Genomic DNA, 7,842 nt, shown 5'->3' with positions numbered 1-7,842 from the left:
TCAGCACCATACCCGTGCTCGTAGGTTTCACCGAAGTGGAAAACGTCTGAGACCTGCATCACTCCGGGCTTTACTCCCACACTAAGCTGACACGCCGTGATATAACTGGAATACTGTTTAAAGCGGCGCTAAACCCAACTCACTCAAACAGAGGGATGATGCATCCATAATTCGCGGAAACACATCCAAACCACATAAACGTAGCGTTTGGGGATCAATTTTACAGATTCATCCAAACGCAACCGGCTGTGAAAAAACGTGCAGCACAGGATCCTGCATTTATGCATACATGCACCCCTGCTAAAGGGGTATAAAAAACACATCAACGGCCTTTCTTACAGACCTTATAACGACAGTAGATGTGGTGACAGGATGCCAAGACTGAATACAGCTCAACGTCACAACGCCATTGGCAGATTACAAGCTGGAGCAACTCAGCAAGATGTGACCAGACACTTTGGCATATCCCGACAGACAATTTCCGCATTATGGACCCGGTACAACAACACCAACACAGTTGACGACAGACCAAGGTCAGGGAGACAAGGGGGGACAATGCCAGCACAAGATCGATACGTCCAGCTGAGACACCTACGAGAACGCACTACCACAGCAACGTCTACAACCACGCAGATCCCTGGGCTACGCAGAATTTCAGATCAAACAGTACGCAACAGATTGAGGGAGGCCGGACTTTTTGCACAAAGATCTGTTCGACGTCATGTATTGACCCCACGTCATCTGGCAGACCGTCTGCATTGGTGTCTACAGTGGGTGAGATGGGCACGTGCAAGGTGGAGAAATGTAGATTTACAGTTCACTGATGAGTCCCGTTATCTATTCACACGTGCTGATGGGTGCACACGTGTCTACAGACACCCCAACTGTGTGCAGTTGGCGGCGGGTGTGTCATGGTATGGGCCGGAATTCATCACGGCGGTAGGACGCCTCTCGTGCATGTGGCAGGTACATTGACAGGCGTGCGTTACAGAGACATGATCCTACAGCCTTACATTCTGCCTCACTTCAACGTTCACGGTGGGCAATTCCAGCAGGACAACGCTCGACCGCATATTGCACGTGTTTGTCAGGACTTTCTACAACGCAACAACATCCAGACATTACCTTGGCCAGCGCGGTCATCAGATTTGTCCCCGATTGAGCATCTGTGGGACGAGTTGGATCGACGCGTGCACAGAAGGACTCCACCACCCCAAACACTTCCGACGCTTCTTATGGCACTTCAGCATGAATGGCAGCACATTCCAAAGCGTGTTATTGACAACTTGATTGCATCTATGGGTCATCGGTGTCAAGCGGTAATTGATGCACGTGGTGGTCACAACCGATACTGACATTTCCTATACCCCAGTGACATTAACTCTATTGTGTACGTGTGTCTGTCTGTGCGACACGATTAATGTTTTGAACATTGTGTACATTGATCCTCAAACGGTGTTTCAATTATGGTTTCTGTGTCCTAATTTCAAACATTGTGTTTATCTTAAATTATGAAATACGGTGCCATACTCACTTCAGAAAATGCGTGATTTCATAAAACAAACATGAACATGCCAAAATGTTAATTTACAAATCAATAGCGTGTGTGTCCACCTCTGGATGCGATGCAAGCAACACATCTTCGTCTCATGGAATGGACCAGGCGTCGCACAAAGTCCTGTGGGATATCTGTCCAAATCTGCTGGAGCATGTTTCGAAGTTCCTGGAGTGTCTGTTGAACACGAGGTTGACGTCGAAGGCGCCGATCCATCTCATCCCACATGTGTTCGATTGGTGAGAGATCAGGGGAGCGAGCCGGCCAGGGTATGACATTCACTTTGTTTTGTTGAAGAGAATCCTGAACAAGTCGAGCAATATGAGGCCGGGCGTTGTCATGTTGAAAGGTAATGCCTGGGCCATGACGACGCAAAAACGGTAGAACAACAGGGCCCATGATCTCGTTGCGGTAGCGCTGTCCATTGAGATTTCCCTCTACAACTATTCAACGGGTCCTCTGTCTTGCTGTAATCCCACCCAATACAATAACGCTTGTTGGTGAGTATATATCTTTCGTGTACAACATGCACAGATTTTTCTTTTGTATCATTTCATTCAGGCTGTCAGCAGAACCCACGAAATTTTCGATCGTTCAAATCTGTTTTTTTTCTCACTAAAATTATATTCGAATAAGAGCCCCCTATTTCTAATTTTGAGAGGGCCCTGGGCGCTTATTACGTTGAATGAGGTACTTATTTTTTTCCAAGAACTATATTGGCATGCTATTCAGAAGAACCAGCCATGTCAGATGTGTTACTGTACACGGGCAATGGGTGTCTTTCCATTTTGTCATACCGGTAAAGATGGTGATAGTGATACTGATGAAATTTGTACAAGTAATTATTCCATACTCGATACACTGTCTATCCATAAAAGGTAAACCTCTCACGTTTTTCTTTTTGTTCACAAGGTGTGATCCTAGATCCCTCGTGGAACAAACACGGTATATGTTGAAAGTAGATGCCATAAAGACCTGAATGTATTAAGGGCAATTTCAGACCCATCATAAGGTGCCTATAGAGAGGGCTGGGTGCCAACTGGACCTCAACAAAGTATTAATCAGATCAACAATATATGGTTGTGAGGCCTTTCACTCGCCACACTGTCTTAGTTTGTTTTTGTGGCTGTTTTACGCCGCACTCAGCAATATTCCAGCTTAATGACGGCTGTCTGTAAATAATCGAGTCTGGACCAGACAATCCAGTGATTGATATCATGAGCATCGATCCACGCAATTGGGATCGATGACATGAATAAACCACTGTCTTGAGGACGCCTTGGCAGAATACAATACTAAGCTCTTATGCCAGCCACAGGTTTAGGTACGCCATCAGAAGCTCTAAAAGTAGAAATCTGATATCCCCCACTGAAACTAAGAAGGGAGTAGGCAGTACTCTTATCCTGGGGTCCAACAGCAAATCCTATGGATAAAAATACATGGACAAAAACGCTCGACATGACGTTCTCACTCGGAGAAATCCCCGCTAAAACCACCTGGGATACTGGTACGTTAAAGTGTCCATTCAAGTAACAATGATGATGATATTCGACCACCAGAAAGTCATTACAAAGGTTTACACTCTCCCTGGACTTCCAAAACTTCCAAAGAGGACACAGAAGTGATACAGAAAGAAAACCTAACCTTACTACGATCAGTAGCCATCAATGAAGTTCAAACTGCCTGGGACAGCTGGGCCAATATACTAGTATATACTGATAGGTCCAAGAATCCAGTTTTACAACACGGCTGATTAGGTGAATCAATACCATAGCTCCATACACAATGCACGTTCGGATGAGTTCACGGCTGCACTGGAGACAAGTCATTACCAACTCAAAGTTACACCAAGACTACCGGAACTACAGGTAGTCATCCTACCAGAACCCGTAAGCCTACTACAAGCTATCAAGATAGAAACTGATATCCAAATATCGTCGACAATATTGAATACAAATATACAAAACTATACGAACAGTGCAAACAGGTGGAAATATTTGGGATGTGGCGGCTTTGGTTTTGCTGTTTCTCTTTGGCTCCTTCAATTGTCCGGGCTGAGCGAAAAAAATAATCCACCTAAAACAACAATCCCCAAACTCTCACCTTTTCATGAACAGCTGGTATCATCACTTAATGATAGTGGCTCATAAACACAAGCTTATTGTGTAGTTGGGATCGTACAACGGGATTTGCTTTTAGTGGAGATTTCTTTATGCTTATAGAAATGGTTTTGTCGATTTTATTCAAATATATCAACTAATGTTCATAAACCATGTCATGAATGTTTCAGTGATATCATATTGAATAAAGAGAAAGCATACTAAATATATTGCTTATATACTGAACCGCAAAAGAAAGGTCACCCGAAGTAACATTGCTTGTAAAGTTGTCATTTAAATATTTGTCAAAGTTTCTAAAATTTAACATTAGCTTGTCCGAAAAAAGAAATTTGATGATAAAAAAACAAAGCAGATGACAATAAAACTTATCGCCCAAACGCGTCACGGCAACGGCAGTGGTAACCCGATGCACGCGAGTTCCGTGCAAATTGAAATGCACATGCGTTCCACCATTTCTTGCCCTATAAAAATCCATCCAGATCTGATAACATTCATTCGTTATTGAATTGCTACCACATGCCGAGACTGACAAGAAATCAGCGACACCAAGCCCATGGACGATTGCAAGCTAGACAAACCGCCCGGCAAGTAGCCAATGCATTTAAGGCCACGTAAGGACCATATACAGGCTCCAGCAGCGGTACCAGACCACCAACACTACAGATCCACGTAGTGGAAGACCAAGGGTCACCACCCGATGTCAGGATCGTCAGATTGTGCGACAGCATCTTCAAGATCGCTTTGTTACTGCTGCGGAAACTGCTCGACAGACCATTGGGACACACATGCGACACATTATTGATGACACCGTGCGTCGACGATTGACGAGCAGACAGCTCCACTGTCACAGGCCACACCGAAGACCCATTCTAACACCACGTCATCTCCGGGACCGTCTTCAGTTGGCAACACAGCACCAGCATTGGTGCCACCAGCACTGAAGAAGGGTCCTCTTCTCAGACGAGAACCGTTACTGTATCTCAACAGCAGATGGCAGAGAGAGAGAGAGAGAGAGAGAGAGAGAGAGAGAGAGAGAGAGAGAGAGAGAGAGAGAGAGAGAGAGAGAGAGAGAGAGAGAGAGAGAGAGAGAGAGAGAGAGAGAGAGAGAGAGAGAGAACGCCGTGGGGAACGTTTCGGATGCTTGTGTTGTTGAGAGAGATTCGTGGTGTGGTCCGGGCATCATGATGTGGGGTGGAATTGGTCTTGCACACAAGGTCGACCCTGTGGTCTTCCAGAACATCGGTCCAGGGCGAGACAATGGTGTCACAGCAGCTCGGTACATTGATCAAGTCTCGAGACCATACGCCATACCTCATTTGGCACGTCACCGCAACCACGAGTTTCAGCATGATAACGCCCGTGCCCACACTGCGAGAGCAACAAGAGACTTCCCCCAGCAGAATGGCATCAGAATCATGCAGTGGCCTGCCCTCAGTCCCGATTAAAATCCCATTGAGCACATGTGGGACGAGATTCAAAGACGGCAGAAAGACGTCCGACAAAGGCCGACAACTGCAGCTGAACTGCGTCAGGCGTTCCTCAGAGTGTGGGTTCAAGTGCCTAGGGCCTTCATCAACCGCCTCATCCATTCCATGTATCGATGTTACACGGCAGTCATCAATGCACATGGCGGAGACACGAGATACTGACTTGTGATGTCATTTTCCCAGAGACTAGTGTTGTGTTTCACTGTAAGAACATTTGACACTTTCATTTCAACCTTGATGATCAGTTTTGCCAAGTTTCATCTTTTTAATATGTCTCAAAGTATGTTTACAGTGTTTGGACATATAAGGTTTCTCATATATCTATCCATGGTGACGTTTCTTTTGCGGTTCAGTATATTTGTGCCAGTATGTACCACCAGTGGTATATAGCCTTACTATTGGGATAAAGGATGCTCCTCACTGCACCATGTTAGCTGCATCACAGCTTGTCCGATGGTAGGAGAAAAGCTCAAGATGAGGCAGATCGCATAGACAGTTCGATGAAAATCATGAGCAGGAATATTGAGCTGACACGAGGATCAAAATCTTGGTATCTCTGAATCGAACCCACATTCAGGGGATCCTAGAAAGTCACAATAGACAGCCACACAATAGACAGCATTACTGGACCGCAACAAGTGGATCGCTGGGGTGCCCTGGGATCCGATGGTTTGTTTATTGAAACACTCACACATCGAAAACCTTCATCGAAACGTATTGGCATCGTTAATCAATAGTGTTTTAAGCCCTGTGAAGATCCGGGTTAGAATTGGTATATAAACTGGGCGGCAAAATAAAGTATAGGTCGAGTATCATGTTCGATAAAAAAATAACAAGAAGAGGTTTTGTTGTGAATTATAATATAATCTAGGGAGGGGTAACAAATGATTGATCAACCACAGTTTGAATGAAATTGTGCAGTCACAGGTAATGTAAGCTCAAGGAAAACAATGGTGGGGTAATTTAAGAAATTTCATTTTCAAAAGTTGCCTGAAATGTCACCAAAAAATTGTCAGACACACTACAAGTTCATTGTCGACACAGTTGCCTTCAATAGGTGTATGACAATATAAGACCCGTGCCGTAAAAGGTGACTATGCTTGTCGTAAAAGGCGACTAACGGGATCGGGTGGTCAGGCTCGCTGACTTGGTTGATACATGTCATCGATCCCAATTGCGTGGATCGATGCTCATGATGTCAATAACTGGATTGTCTGGTCCAGACTCGATTATTTACAGACCGCCGTCATATGGCTGGAATATTGCTGAGTGCGGCGTTAAACAACAAACCAACCAACCAACCAACAAAATATATATTGACATGTATGTTTGTATTTTGGATGCAAGGTCGTTATACTTGCCTATACCTTGCCTTGTATACCTTGGTGACTTCAAGTACCACATACTTGGTAGATATTCTGTTAAAAGCTAGTGTAGTATATTTGCAATATTTAGTATAGTCAATGTCTCATTGTCATATAGTTTAACTAGCACTGGCAATGCATATATTTACCATCTCTGTAGTTGATTTCCTCGCCTATATCATGGTATGTATATGTGCATAACACAGGCATACTGGGAACTTTTTAATGCCATTTACTGTGGTCCATATTTATCAATTATTGACCATTCATGGGGGCAATATCGGGTTTTAGGAACCCAAGAAACTGATATTGACCGACTTGTGGTCAATAATATAGAGAGAAACAATTGATGTATTTACCGGATACTCACAGATGTGACCCATCTCTCTCTCTCTACCACTAATTATACCTGTAATAAGGTCAGGTATTAAACAAAGCACCAGATGATGACCACAAATATACAGATGTAGATTAATACCACGAAGAAGGGATAACAAGGGCATAGCGATTGCAATTCAGTAACATCTGTTTTGAACTGAACTTTGTAACACCTATTTGTTTTATCCTTAAGTGTACGCAGTTGTGCACACACACACACACACACACACACACACACACACACACACACAGACACACACATATATATATAGCCAAATTTTGAAATTCATTTTACGACAACGAAGCTGTCACATGGCATGTATATTTTTAATATTATTGGTCTATGTAAACAAAATGGACATACAATTTCTATTTCCATTGGAAACGACATCACTGACAAAGTGAAAGGCATTACTTTGGATATATGTATAAAGGGATCAGATAGGTATGACATAGTGAGTATATATTGATATCATTAGAGATTTCAGCCATGTTGGCGGCCAGCTTGGACTTTCTACCACCAAGGGCTCTGCTGAGGTGGATCCATATCCAAACATGTTCGGAATGGTTCAATGTGTGAGTGTGCCAAGTTTGGTGCTTTTAACCCAAAGTGCACAATTTTAGCCTTAACCGCCCCACTATATGTGCAAAGTACAAATGTAGCAGAATGCTTGCCACATTGAACCTCACAAGTGGGATATCATGGGGCGTCTGTCTGTGATGATCACGTATCATATTTGATGGGTGTGTATTGCACCACGTGACATGCTGTTCTCGTCACCGCCCTCCGCCGTGCACTAACTCTTCAGATGGCACAACGATAACTCCTTTGACGAGGGACATATGCTGATTGAAAGAAATATGAGAACACACGACAACAGTGTAGAAAGTAGTGTACTGTCACAATAGCATTGTTTCACACTGGGGCCCGACCATTT

Source organism: Haliotis cracherodii, unplaced genomic scaffold (genome assembly GCF_022045235.1).
Source record: "Haliotis cracherodii isolate W230 unplaced genomic scaffold, xgHalCrac1.p SCAF_10, whole genome shotgun sequence".
In the NCBI taxonomy this organism is placed as follows: Eukaryota; Metazoa; Mollusca; class Gastropoda; order Lepetellida; family Haliotidae; genus Haliotis; species Haliotis cracherodii.
This window is presented reverse-complemented; position numbering follows the sequence as displayed.